Genomic DNA, 12,878 nt, shown 5'->3' on the forward strand with positions numbered 1-12,878 from the left:
CTTGTGCATGCAAGGGACGCTCAACAAGGGCTATAACAAATTAACGACCATAAATTAGGTTAAACTTTGTCGGTAGTCGGTGCCAAACTAGCACTAGCATGGTATATACCACATCATGCCAACAATTGGCATGTGCTTGGCATGCATTAGAACTGCAGTGCACCAAAAACCAGCACAGAGCTGTGCTGGTTACACTTGGAATGCACTAGCACCATGGAGTTACATTGCATGCAAGAAGGCACCGGCATGGAGTATGACATGCCATATCAACTATGTTAATAAAACCACTCTAACAGTAATTGGCAATCACTTCAAAATTTTGAAGTGTTTGCACATTCAAAAGCAATTATTGTTGGAAAACAGGCAGTTCAAAGCATGTATTTTTAAAATTTTTATAGCGGAAACAGTAGATTAAACTATTTAATTTCCTATACATGCTTCATATCAAACCTAAACTATCTTCCTAAGGATCTATGATATGAAAATATTGCACAAAAAAACTGATATGAAAGAAAAGACTGCATCGATCGTATCGATGTCCTGAATCAAATCTAACGATTAGATCTGATCCGATGAGTTTAGAACCCATTATCTGATCGCGGGTCGATGATCACTGCTGCTGATGGACGTAGTAAGAGGTACTTCCTGATGCCGAGCAGCCGCACAGTGCGTCCGGCCTCTACAGGTAGTCCACTCGAAGCCCCGAACAGATCGTCCTTCTCGGGAGTGCTAGCTCGCTACTCTTTTCTTCAGATCGAACGGACACCTCCAGATCAGAAAAAGAAGCTTTCCATGGAGGAGATGGTGTGGAAGAAGTAAAACAAAACCCTTCTTAAAGTGGTGTCCTATGAAGAGTTTGGATGATTTGGTTCAGGTTCAAATAGCCTGTGATCTTATCATGAATTCAAATCAGATTTGAACTCCTCTTTGAACCAAACTTAATCCACATCTAAGGGACTCAGAAAGGGTGGCGACAACACTCAGATTGGCACAAAAATCATCATGCAAAAAATCATTTTGCAAGTGAGAAGAGAAATGGTCGGCGGCTTAGAAGAGCCACAAAACTTGGACTCTTGATTTCAATCTGATTTCAAACCAATTTGAACTCAAACTTGAACCAACCAAACTCTAATCCAAAGAAGATCAAAAGAAGGCATCACACACCTTCTAAGAACAAAAAATTCCATACAAAAACTCATTTCACGCGTGAAGAAAAGATGGGCGCAGGTAGAGATGGCGCAAGGGGTCTTTTCATTCCATTTAAATTCAAACTTATATTCTTACCTAATTAGGTTCTTGATGAAGGAGGAGAAACGTTTTCTCCGCGTAGGAACTTCCAGATTTCATCAAATCTGGGGTGGAATAATTTTAAAAAAAAAATTATACTACATATTTCAGATCTAATTCTCTAGATCTAATTTTATTATCTAATATTTAAAATCTAAAATTAAATCTAAATCTATGATGAAAGAAGAAGTACCTCAAGGGTAATCTGATTACCCTGTAGATGATCTCTGCACAGCCCGAGGTTCTGATGTAGCCACGCAAGTGCCTGGCCTCTACCGGTATCCACTCGGATAGGATTTAGAACGTCTTCTCCTCGCGAATCTACACTCCAAAAATCATATCTTTATCTGATTTGAAAGTGCTTCAGAACTCCTTCTGAAGTTGGAGCAACAGCCTGTCGAAGATGTCCTGCAGCCTTCTGTTCCAGGCGTCACCACGCCTTGGATCTTTGCTAGATGGACGTCGAACTTTTTGGACGTGAAGAGGGGAGGAAAGAGAGCAGGGAGGATGTGGAAAAAAGGGTAGAGGGCAGCAGCTATTGGGTTTTGTGCATAAAACAATTTCATCCATGAAACCCTAGGCGCAGCAGGGTTTATATAGACCCTGTATGCTGCGCAGTGCCACATCATTCAACCAATCAGAAAATTCTAATAAATTCTGGAAAAATTCTGATTGGTGGAGTGATGTCATTTGATCACATCAGATAAAAACCCCACCCTCTCTCCTAAGTTGGCGCCAACATTGGATAAGCTCAATCAAGGTGGCGCCAAAGAGTCCATGTTTATCGGGACTCTTTAGTTCTTATCCATTTGGGGCGCCCACTTAAATCCAATTGGGCTCAAGCCATAATCTGATTATGGCACCCAATTCAATTGGGTTTTGGCATGTGGACACTCCACAAAAATTCTCCAATGAGCCCTCTTCAGTTTAAGACCCATATGTCAACTTTTGACAGATGTCCTAAAATGAAATTGGCAAGTGCTAGAAATTAGCAGGTGTTGTCTTAAATTCATCTCATGAATTAAGACAAGCCTTTTCTGAGCTGGATAAGCTTTATTTAGACTGAGAGAAATCTTTCAAAAGTTCTCTGATGAGTCAAATCACATTTGGCTCAGTAGAGACAGAAAAAATTACACGAGGAGAAAATTAGGCTCCATCGTGTGCTAGCACGATTTTCTTGAACCTAATTGGATCTTATCCAAATCAATTGAGTTAGTCCAATTGATGACATCCAGACCCTAACCCTTGTTTGTGGGATCCAGTTAGGTTCAATTCCGTATGGTAATGAGACATGTCGTGATCTCATCATCGACATCATCGAAACTTCTTTCGATGGACCAGAACTCTTCTGATTCAGACAATTAGAATGATCGATCATCAATATCATTCTAATTGCTCCCAAAATCCACCAGTGACACCTAGCAGTATATGGTGGCAACCCATCAGAACTGAAGACGAACCTCTCGGTGCAGCTACCTGTGTGATTGAGTTCCTCTATCATGAGTCCCGACTGAATTAGGGTTAAGGTGAACTCGTCAAACCCAACATCAGTCATATGAGTTAATCGATCGATCCGAGTCCGATGTGAAACCTTAATGGAAAACTATTTTCCATTATTTCACTCTGCCATGGCCATGGGCTTAAGGACTCGATCTTTTGATCACCATAAGACTACTCTCATCTACCGAGGTTGATAGATCCCATCTTGGTGCGACCTAGTTCCCACAATGAATATGCTATAGCCAACATACACCTCAGGATTCCGAATGGCTAGGAGACCGAGTTATGGTGTAGTCAAACTATAACACACTCAAGGTGAACTGTCGATGCATCTCAGGTCAAAGAACTAGACACACAACTGCAGCATCGAGCTAATCATTGACGAGAAGGTAGACTTCCTTATAACTGCTTGATAAGGTCACGCTCAGTACTCTCATTCTCAACGAATACCTGTACTCTCATTCCGATGTCTCCACACCGTAGACTTAAGACACATCTACCCTAAGGAAGCGATCGTACACCAACCTTCCAGATCGATCACCATCCTCATGATGATCCTATGGTCAGGAGCTGTTTATGAGTTAGTTATGTAAATTCATGCCTTAAATTTTCAACTCTTGAAAATATGAATTTACATTCCTACTAACTCAAAAGATGTATCACAGACACAATTGATGCGTAGTCGTTGATAGCACCAAAAAAAATAACTCTACTCACTACGTAGGTAGGATGAGTCGAGATCGTATCCTCAGGGACCTTGGGCTAAGTTGAGATTGCAAGATAAAAGAAAGAAGCGTTGTTTTTTATTTAGAAAATAAATTATCTTAAAATTAAGGTAATTAGAGAATAAAGAACTTGGGAGTTTTGAATTAATTTGCACTAGCAGAGTTGTATCTCTTTTTTAACTAAATAGATGTGATTAATCTTAGGAAAAATATCTGTCTTTCTTCGGCACGCTCCGTACCCGTAGATCACGGCGCGTCTCCGGAAAGTACTAGGTAAACAACTTTTACTTTCCGGAGACGCGCCGTGATCTACGGATACGGGGTGTGCCGAGGAAAGAAGAGTTGTTTACCTAGTACTTTCCGGAGACGCGCCATGATCTACGGGTACGGAGCGTGCCGAGGAAAGACAGGTATTTTTCCTAAGATTAATCACATCTATTTAGTTAAAAAAGAGATACAACTCTGCTAGTGCAAATTAATTCAAAACTCCCAAGTTCTTTATTCTCTAATTATCTTAATTTTAAGATAATTTATTTTCTAAATCAAAAACAACGCTTCTTTCTTTTATCTTGCAATCTCAACTTAGCCCAAGGTCCCTGAGGATACGATCTCGACTGATCCTACCTACGTAGTGAGTAGAGTTATTTTTTTTGGTGCTATCAACGACTACACATCAAATTTTGGCGCCGTTGCCGGGGATCTTGGCACAGTTGAATTAAAAAATTTAAAAAAAAAAAATTAAAAAAAAAAAAAAACTTTTCAGTTTTTATTTCTCGTTTTAAAATTTTTTTTCAGTGCTTTCTAGCTAGATAATCTTATTTGCATAATTACAGAATTACCTTGCATAACTAATTTACTACTTAGGAATTTTTCTGCTTAGAATAATTTGCTACTTTTTATAGCCTAGTGATTTATTGCTTTTTAGACTTAATTACTTAAATTTATTTTTTTGCAAAACTAAAAAAAAAAAAAAAGAAGAAGCCACTGACATTTCATAACACTTAACTAAAATAGCATAACCTCAAATATAAAAAATTTCTAACTTGATTGGACACCTTGTTTATTTGCATTGCATCTCCATAATTAATCTTAAGGGCAATAACCCATTAACCAGATAAGGTGGGGATTTGATCACCCTTCCTTGACCCACAAATCACTCCCTTGCATTTGCATAACCTAGACCTTAATCTAAAATCAAATAGACGTCAGCCCTAGGAATTTCGAGCTCAATAGGATAAGAAAGCTCTAGAGTTGAACCGAGTGCGGATTGATTAATTGCTCGGTGTCTAAGGCAAGTGGTTAAAGAAAGTGGTTTTCAATTGGTTCCGTTGACTGACCTGGCCAACTCAGTTGGTGTCTAAGGAAAGCAACGAGCAGAGAACCTCCCACATGTTACGCTTACCTGGCCGAGTCAGTTAGTCAGTCTTGAGCTTGGAGTGCTCAAAGGCGATCTTGAAAGTTAGGAGCTGTCTAGATCTAAATTAACCTTAGGATAGAGAGTCTATGATTGTTTAAGTTGATTGCAATTAACATCTAAACATTAACTAATTTCTCCATTTTCATAGATTTAAGATTCTTAGGTTCTTCTCTTTAGATTTTCTTCATTCTTTTCTCACTTTATTATAAAAATATATATTATAAAAAAAAAAAAAAATTTCTGTGTTTGCTCTACAGTATAATTATAAGGTGTATGCTTGGCCGTAGATCGTTACGACCAGAAATCCAACCTTTTGATCCAAAAATAGAAAGAACCTTTAGAGCCAACAGACGTAAAAACATGGACCGAAATCAGGAGAATGATCCACCCAAGCAATTGAAGGAGTACTTTACTCCTTCCACATATACCTACTCTCCTTGTATTCAAGTACCCCCTGTGGAGGCCACTTAATATGAAATTAAGTCCAGTATAATCCAAATGTTACCTTCATTTTATGGACTTAGTAATGAGGACCCTTATAAACATCTTGAAGAATTTCTTGAGATATGCTCAACTGTCAAAATTCACAACTTCTCCGATGATGCTCTTAGGTTGAAATTATTCCCTTTTTCACTTAAGGACAAAGCCAAATACTGGCTACATACTTTGGATTCCATGACTATATCAACCTGGGACCAGCTGCAAGGAGAGTTTCTCAAGAAATATTTTCCCATAGGAAAAACTAATCAAATAAGGAAAGCCATAACTAGTTTTTCCCAATTAGATGGAGAAATGTTTCATGAAACATGGGAGAGATTAAAAGACCTTATTAGAAAATATCCCCACCATGCTGTACCCAAGTGGCAGTTAATCCAATGTTTTTATGATGGGCTCTCTGAAAGACATCGACAAATGGTTGATGTATCATGCGGTGGGACATTCATGCTGAAAAGTGAGGATGAGGCATGGCAACTGTTTGAAATTTTAAGTGAAAATTCATTACATCATATGTCTGCCTCTAGTAGAGATAAACCCATGTTAAACCCAAAAAGAGGTGGAATATATGAAGTAGGAAATACCATAGATATCCATCAAAAGGTAGATGAACTGTCCCAAAAATTAGATCGTCTTCTAAATACTGGACAATCCTCGATTCCACCTAACCCAATCCAAGAAGTTTGTGCATTGTGTGCAAGTCCGAACCATTTTGTTAGTGAATGTCCAGCCACACCTCAATTTCCTGAGATTGTGCACGAGCAGGTTCAGCAAGCTCAAGTCCAACAAGCTCGCAGACCAGAAAACGATCCATATTCGAGCACTTATAACCCCGGCTGGAGAAACCATCCAAATTTTTCTTGGAGACCACAACCAGTGGTTGGTCCTGCCGCACCTCGACCTCAATATCAGGATCCAACATATAGGCATGGATCATACCATCAATTTCAAAATGCTCCTCAACCATCTACTACTGGTCACAGCTCAGCTTTTGAGGAAAAAGTTCTGAAAGCACTAGAACGATTAGAAGTCAACACTCAGATCCTTAACTCCCACACACAATCCATTGCTAAGCTAGAGACCCAAATAAGTCAACTAGCGACTGCATTCAGTAAGAGGGAAGAAGGAAAATTACCTAGCCAACCCGAGAGCAACCCAAGAGGGCAATTTGTGATTGAGAGTTATAATACCCCAGAAGCTTTTTCTGAACATGCCAAATCAATCATGACTCTGAGAAGTGGGAAGGTCATTGAACACACTAGTAAAACCAATGAGACTGACCCTAAACCTCTAACCGAAGCCAAATCACCCAAAAACAAGGAGGACCTGAAAATAGAGAAGGAACCAACTGCACCGGAATTATCTTACTTGCCTAAAGCCCCATTTCCGGATGCCCTGAAAGCCCCTATTCCTGCAGATAAGAAGGGAGGAAAACTCGATGAGATGTTGGAATTGTTTAAGCAAGTCCAAATTAATCTTCCCCTTCTAGACGCAATCAAACAGGTCCCTGCTTATGCCAAATTTTTGAAGGATTTGTGTACCCAAAAACGTAAATCTAGATCACAAATTCTAAAGAAAGTACGCCTCACTGAACAGGCTAGTTCTGTCGTCCAGCATGCCACTCCTCCAAAGCTTAAGGACCCAGGAGCCCCCATCATTTCCTGTGTTATAGGAGATTATCACATTGAAAAAGCTCTTCTGAATTTAGGGGCAAGTGTGAATCGTTTACCTAGTTCGGTGTATGAACTTTTTGGATTCGGAGAACTGAAACCCACATCAGTCACATTACAGTTAGCCGACAGATCAATTAAGGAACCACGTGGAATGCTTGAGGATGTCTTGGTCAAGGTAGATGAGTTTTACTTTCTAATTGATTTTCTGGTTCTCGATATGGAATTAAGTGGCAACCCCAGACAAATTTCCATTATCTTAGGACGACCCTTCCTAGCTACGGCGAATGCATGCATCAATTGTAGGACAGGAGTCATGGACGTATCGTTTGGGAATAAGAAACTGAGACTAAATGTGTTTGGTGCTTCCCAAGGACCATCAATGGATAGTTGCTTCGAAGTAGATACACTAGAAGACATTATAGAAGATTCAACACCCACAATTCTAGCACCTGACCCCTTAGATACTTGCTTGGCTCACTTTGGAGTGTATGACTTTAAGGGATATATGAAAGAAGTTAACATATTGTTGGATACACCACATGATAAAACCACTCCTCCATGAACAATCAAGTATAAGCCATTGCCCATCTTTTATTGGTTTTATTGCATATGACGTCTGGCTGAAGACGTAAAACTTAGCGTTTTTTGGGAGGCAACCCAAATTTCTTCTATTTTGTTTTAACTGATCATCATTTTTTTTAGAATAAAGGACCACTCTGTATGGAAGAGTCTGTTAATAAACTTGACGTCTGGCTGAAGACATAAAACTTAGCGCTTGTTGGGAGGCAACCCAACGATTTCATTTTTTTTTTTTTTTTTACTTTACCACAGCTGCAGGAATTTAGAACAAGAGCCTATTAATCAATGAAGCTATCTTCAACTTCCGAAGCAAAATTATCCCAGGTGCACTCTCTCTTATTATTTTCTTTGCTTTCCTACTCCATTGAGGACAACGTAGATTAAGTTGGGGAAGGAAATTAATCAAATCCTCGAGTATAGTCAGAAATAATTAGTTTTGTGTATTCAAATTTTATTTTGATTAAGAGTCAATTAGGCATCCTAATAAATGAATGATTAACGGTCAAGATAATTTTAGAGATACTGAGGAATAAATTATTAAGAAAACCCAATGAATGGTAGGGTTTAAACTAGACCAAATTTTAGAAGTGATTCTACAACCCTCTTCTTACTGATCTCAAAAAAGAATTTGCTTCATGAGAAATTGGGTGGAAAGATCGAGGTATGCAAAAATTCTCTTTAAAATTTACTTAAAAAAAAAAAAAAAAAAACATTGGTTTCCTACTGAGTAACCGGGCCCTTTCGCCTAAGCGTTGTGGTTCGCGTAAAAAGGTAGGCAATGTTATATATTTAAAAATAATAATAATAATAATAATATATATATATATATATATATATTAAGGGGACTAAATTGCAAGAAGATAATAAACCTCTTTCCCATTAAGTTAGAGGATTTAAAGAGTAAAGTGGAGAATTGGTGAAAGAAAAGCTCTGAAATTTCTTTAGTTAATACTCAACCACTAATTGGGTCAAATTGATAATCCAATGAAATATCTCTTTAATGATCTGACCAAGTATCATCTACCTTTTGGGATGCCTAACCTAATTTTTGATTCAAGAACGAGTCGGTATACAATGCGTAGTCGTTGATAGCACCAAAAATAACTCTACTCACTACGTAGGTAGGATGAGTCGAGATCGTATCCTCAGGGACCTTGGGCTAAGTTGAGATTGCAAGATAAAAGAAAGAAGCGTTGTTTTTTATTTAGAAAATAAATTATCTTAAAATTGAGGTAATTAGAAAATAAAGAACTTGGGAGTTTTGAATTACTTTGCACTAGCAGAGTTGTATCTCTTTTTTTTTAATTAAATGGATGCGATTAATCTTAGGAAAAATACCTGTCTTTCCTCGGCACGCTCCGTACCCGTAGATCACGGTGCGTCTCCGGAAAGTATTAGATAAATAACTCTTCTTTCCTCGGCACGCTCCGTATCCGTAGATCACGGCGCGTCTCCGGAAAGTACTAGGTAAACAACTCTTCTTTCCTCGGCACGCCCCGTATCCGTAGATCACGGCGCGTCTCCGGAAAGTAAAAGTTGTTCCTAATATTAATCTAACAAGAAAGCATAAATAAAAGCATATGAAAGGGAGCAAATAAAAAACTCATGACAATTTAAATAAAAAGCATAATCTTTATTGCATATAAAGAAATACAGGAAAGTTTAGAACAATAAACCATCTCTGTGTCGTTACAAAATTTCTTCTCCACTCCCGAGACTGCTAGCCTAGTTGCTTATGAAGTAGTCCCTTTCTATTCCTCTATGCAAGGCTCTAGAAGAATTTCTGAGCTCCTCCTCCAATGGGAGTACAAAAGTCTTTTTATAGGTGTTAGGAGGGAGGAGTTTTACATGATTTTCCGATGTGGGACTAAAGAAAATACAAATCTTTCAAAATATTTTTAAATATTAATTTTTTTCTTTAATAAACATTTGTTTGACCGCCATCAAAAATTCCTTGTGAACCCGTCTGTCGTGCGCCTGCAACCGCGTGATGCTGCACTTGTGCCCGCGTCTATCCCGCGTCCTGCCCGCGTCCACGCACGTGTCCCGCGTCCACATCGCGTTCGCACGTCCTTTCTTCTTTTGAATTCACGTATTTCTTCTTTTGAATTCACGTAACGCGCGCCCAGATCCTTTCTTCTTTTGTTTTGAATTCATGCGCCCAGAACCTTTGAATTCACGTGAAACATTTTTATATTCCAAAAAGAAACAAAAGTTTCTTCACAATGACATCTATATCCTTTTGGATTCCTTGCATAGTATCTTCATTTTCTATAATACCATATGCATCCTTCTTTTATTTTAATTTTATTTTAAGTCCAAATTTCTTCAAACTTGAGTCTTTTTGATCTATGAATTGGACTCTTTGTATCGGCGATCATCTTTCCTGTAAAACACAAAAAGAAACATCAAATTCTTAATAAATAAAATAAATTAAATATAATTTTCTACTTTAAATGACTTAAATTATGTGTTTATCACCAATGTACACAATGTGATAGAAGAATAATCCTTTTATTCATTTATAGTCAAAATTATAAATTTGCCCTTAGATTTGTACAGGAATGTGTCAGCCGATCTGGCATCTAGGGCACACATCTAACACTTGATCCAACCAAATTAGGTTTGACCCAATTAGATTACCTAATCTAATTAGGTAACAAATGGTCTCGATTAAATCCTAATTAGATTAGAAATTAATCGAGCTCGAATCAGGAATCGAACATTGATGCGTAGTCGTTGATAGCACCAAAAATAACTCTACTCACTACGTAGGTAGGATGAGTCGAGATCGTATCCTCAGGGACCTTGGGCTAAGTTGAGATTGCAAGATAAAAGAAAGAAACGTTGTTTTTGATTTAGAAAATAAATTATCTTAAAATTGAGGTAATTAGAAAATAAAGAACTTGGGAGTTTTGAATTACTTTGCACTAGCAGAGTTGTATCTCTTTTTTTTTAATTAAATGGATGCGATTAATCTTAGGAAAAATACCTATCTTTCCTCGGCACGCTCCGTACCCGTAGATCACGGCGCGTCTCCGGAAAGTATTAGGTAAATAACTCTTCTTTCCTCGGCACGCCCCGTACCCGTAGATCACGGCGCGTCTCCGAAAAGTAAAAGTTATTCCTAATATTAATCTAACAATAAAGCATAAATAAAAGCATATAAAGGAGAGCAAATAAAGAACTCATGATGATTTAAATAAAAAGCATAATCTTTGTTGCATATAAAAAAATACAGAAAAGTTTAGAATAATAAACCATCTCTGTGTCGTTACAAAATTTCTTCTCCACTCCCGAGACTGCTAGCCTAGCTGCTCATGAAGTAGTCCCTTTCTATCCTTCTATGCAAGGCTCTAGAAGAATTTCTGGGCTCCCTCTCTAATGGGAGTACAAAAGCCTTTTTATAGGTATTAGGAGGGAGGAGTTTTACATGATTTTCCGATGTGGGACTAAAAAAAAAAAATACAAATTTTTTCACTTGAGGTATTTCCAAATAAAAATTTTTTCCTTTAATTTGCTCGCCACTGTGTCTGCGGTGCGCGCCTGCTTGCGTCCGTCCCGCCCGCATCCACGCTCACCCGCGCGCCCACGAGCTCACGCCGCGTCCATTCCTCACGCGTTCCGCGTCCTGCCCGCGTCCTGCCCGCGTCTGCGTCCCGCGTCACCTTTCTTTTGTTTTTGAATTCACGTGAAACCGCCCAGAGCCTTTGAATTCACGTGAAACCTTTTTTTTTTATATTCTAAAAAGAAACAAAAGTTTCTTCACAATGACATCTATATCCTTTTGGATTCCTTGCATAGTATCTTCATTTTTTATAATACCATATGCATCCTTCTTTTATTTTAATTTTATTTTAAGTCCAAATTTCTTCAAACTTGAGTCTTTTTGATCTAAGAATTGAACTCTTTGTATCGGCGATCATCTTTCCTGTAAAATACAAAAAGAAACATCAAATTCTTAATAAATAAAATAAATTAAATATAATTTTCTGCTTTAAATGACTTAAATTATATGTTTATCACACCCCCCAACTTGAATTTTGCTCGTCCTCGAGTAAAATAGATATATCAGCATTGTGTACCGACTCGGTTTTGAATCAAAAATTAGGTTAGGCATCCCAAAAGGTAGATGATACTTGGTCAGACCATTAAAGAGATCTTTCATTGGATTATCAATTTGACCCAATTAGTGGTTGAGTATTAACTAAAGAAATTTCAGAGCTTTTCTTTCACCAACTCCTCACTTTACTTTTTAAATCCTCTACTTAATGAGAAAGAGGTTTATTATCTTCTTACAATTTAGTCCCCTATATATATATATATATATAACATTGCCTACCTTTTTACGCGAACCACAACGCTTACTTAGGCGAAAGGGCCCGATTACTCAGTAGGAAACCAATGTTTTTTTTTTTTTTTTTTTTTTAAGGAGAATTTTTGCATACCTCGATCTTTCCACCCAATTTCTCATGAAGCAGATTTTTTATTGAGATTAGTAAGAAGAGGGTTGTAGAATCACTCCTAAAATTTGGTCTAGTTTAAACCCTACCATTCATTGGATTTTCTTAATAATTTATTCCTCAGTATCTCTAAAATTATCTTGATCGTTTATCATTCATTTATTAGGATGCCTAATTGACTCTTAATCAAAATAAAATTTGAATACACAAAACTAATTATTTCTGACCATACTCGAGGATTTGATTAATTTCCTTTCCCCCCCAACTTAATCTACATTGTCCTCAATGGAGTAAGAAAGCAAAGAAAATAAAAGGAGAGAGTGCACCTGGGATAATTTTGCTTCGGAAGTTGAAGATAGCTTCATTGATTAATAGGCTCTTGTTCTAAATTCCTGCAGCTGCGGTAAAGTAAAAAAATATGAAATTGTTGGGTTGCCTCCCAGCAAGCGCTAAGTTTTACGTCTTCAGCCAGACTGAATTGAGTATTATGGCAGTTTTGGATCCACTAAATCAACAGATTCAATTAATTCTCCATCACTAATTCCATCTATGTAAGGTTTCAATCGCTGACCATTCACTTTAAAAGTGTTCTCCTGTTTAGGATTTTTGAGTTCTATAGCTCCATGAGGAAATACCTGAGTTACAATGAAAGGTCCGTCCTAACGTGAGCGAAGTTTTCCAGGAAACAGACGCAATCTAGAATTGAAGAGCCAAACTTTTTGATTGGGCTCGAACGTTT

At 37.8% G+C, this 12,878-nt stretch overlaps 1 protein-coding gene and 1 non-coding gene across 2 annotated transcripts in view; both read right to left on the bottom strand.

The window, feature by feature from the left end:
• The window catches only part of LOC105032538 (uncharacterized), a 67,832-nt gene that overhangs the window by 36,472 nt on the left and 18,482 nt on the right, over positions 1 to 12,878 (bottom strand). The gene's annotated exons all lie outside the window — the stretch shown is intronic.
• Positions 5,677 to 5,782, bottom strand: LOC140853056 (small nucleolar RNA R71). The gene has a single exon (XR_012136134.1). It is a non-coding gene; the product is annotated as a small nucleolar RNA R71 (small nucleolar RNA).

Source organism: Elaeis guineensis, chromosome 12 (assembly GCF_000442705.2).
Source record: "Elaeis guineensis isolate ETL-2024a chromosome 12, EG11, whole genome shotgun sequence".
Classification (NCBI taxonomy): domain Eukaryota; kingdom Viridiplantae; phylum Streptophyta; class Magnoliopsida; order Arecales; family Arecaceae; genus Elaeis; species Elaeis guineensis.